General features: G+C 40.7%; 1 non-coding gene across 1 annotated transcript; it reads right to left on the bottom strand.

Annotated features, from left to right (window-relative positions):
* Positions 1 to 585: 585 nt before the first annotated feature.
* On the bottom strand, positions 586 to 689 carry LOC130964132 (small nucleolar RNA R71). The gene has a single exon (XR_009080240.1). It is a non-coding gene; the product is annotated as a small nucleolar RNA R71 (small nucleolar RNA).
* Between the last annotated feature and the right edge of the window lie 1427 nt (positions 690 to 2116).

Genomic DNA, 2116 nt, shown 5'->3' on the forward strand with positions numbered 1-2116 from the left:
ACATAGAGGACTCCTCTTCTCTTCTTTTCTTGTTCTCTTCTCTTTCATATGAGTAGGAATAAGGAAAAAGGCATTCTTGTTGAAGCTGACCCTGAACCTGAAAGGACTCTGAAGAGGAAACTAAGAGAAGCCAAATTACAACAATCCAGAGACAACCTAACTAAAATTTTCGAACAAGAGAAGGAGATGGCAGCTGAACCCAACAACAATAATGCAAGAAGGATGCTTGGTGATTATACTACACCTACTTCCAAGTTTGATGGAAGAAGTATCTCAATTCCTGCCATTGGAGAAAATAATTTTGAGCTGAAACCTCAACTAGTTACTCTAATGCAACAGAACTGCAAGTTTCATGGACTTCCATCAGAAGATCCCTACCAGTTTTTAACTGAGTTCTTGCAGATCTGTGAGACTGTTAAGACTAATGGAGTAGATCCTGAAGTCTATAGGCTCATGCTTTTCCCTTTTGCTGTAAGAGACAGAGCTAGAGCATGGTTAGACTCTCAACCTAAAAATAGCCTGGACTCCTGGGATAAGCTGGTCACGGCCTTCTTGGCTATGTTCTTTCCTCCTCAAAAGCTGAGCAAGCTTAGAGTGGATGTTCAGACCTTCAAACAAAAAGATGGTGAATCCCTCTATGAAGCTTGGGAAAGATACAAACAGATGACCAAAAGATGTCCTTTTGACATGTTTTCAGAATGGACCATGATAGATATATTCTATTATGGTCTATCTGAGTTCTCTAAGATGTCATTGGACTATTCTGCAGCTGGATCCATTCACCTAAAGAAAAAGACTGCAGAAGCTCAAGAACTTATTGACATGGTTGCAAATAACCAGTTCATGTACACTTCTGAGAGGATTTCCGTGAATAATGGGACGCCTCAAAGGAAGGGAGTTCTTGAAATTGATGCTCTAAATGCCATTTTAGCTCAGAACAAAATGTTGACTCAGCAAGTCAACATGATTTCTCAAAATCTGAATGGATGGCAAAATGCATCCAACAGCAATAAAGAGGCATCTTCTGAAGAAGAAGCTTATGATCTTGAGAACCCTGCAATAGCAGAGGTAAATTATATGGGTGAACCTTATGGAAATACCTATAATTCATCATGGAGAAATCATCCAAATTTCTCATGAAAGGATCAACAAAAGCCTCAACAAGGCTTTAATAATGGTGGAAGAAATAGGCTCAGCAATATCAAGCCTTATCCATCATCTTCTCAGCAACAGACAGAGAATTATGAACAGAATACCTCTAACTTAGCAAATTTAGGATCTGATATGTCTAAGGCCACTCTAAGTTTCATGAATGAAACATGGTCATCCATTAGAAATTTAGAGGCACAAGTAGGCCAGCTGAGTAAGAAAATCACTGAAACTCCTCCTAGTACTCTCCCAAGCAATACAGAAGAGAATTCAAAGAGAGAGTGTAAGGCCATAGTCAAAATGGCCGAATGTAATGAGGAAGGGGAGAACGTGAATCCCAATGAGGAAGACCTCATGGGACGTCTCCCAACCAAGAAGGAGCTCCCTATTGAGGACCCAAAGGAATCTGAGGCTCATATAGAGACCATAGAGATTCCATTAAACCTCCTTCTGTCATTCATGAGCTTTGAAGACTATTCTTCCTCTGAAGAGGATGAAGATGTAACTAGAGAGCAAGTTGCTCAATAGCTAGGAGCTATCATGAAGCTGAATGCCAAGTTATTTGGTAATGAGACTTGGGAAGGTAAACCTCCCTTGCTCATTAGTGAATTAGATACCTGAGTTCAGCAAACTTTACCTCAAAAGAGACAAGATCCTGGAAAATTTGTAATGCCCTGTACCATAGGCACCATGACCTTTGAAAAAGCTCTGTGTGACCTAGGGTCAGGCATAAATCTTATGCCACTCTCTGTAATGGAGAAGCTGGAGATCATTGAGGTACAGCCTGCCTTATTCTCATTACAAATGGCAGACAAGTCAGTAAGACAAGCTTATGGATTGGTAGAGGATGTGTTGGTAAAGGTTGAAAGCCTTTACATCCCTGCTGATTTCATAATCTTAGACACTAGGAAGGAGGAGGATGAATGCATCATCCTTGGAAGACCCTTCCTAGCCACAGCAGGAGCTG

This window comes from Arachis stenosperma, chromosome 2 (genome assembly GCF_014773155.1).
Source record: "Arachis stenosperma cultivar V10309 chromosome 2, arast.V10309.gnm1.PFL2, whole genome shotgun sequence".
NCBI lineage: Eukaryota > Viridiplantae > Streptophyta > Magnoliopsida > Fabales > Fabaceae > Arachis > Arachis stenosperma.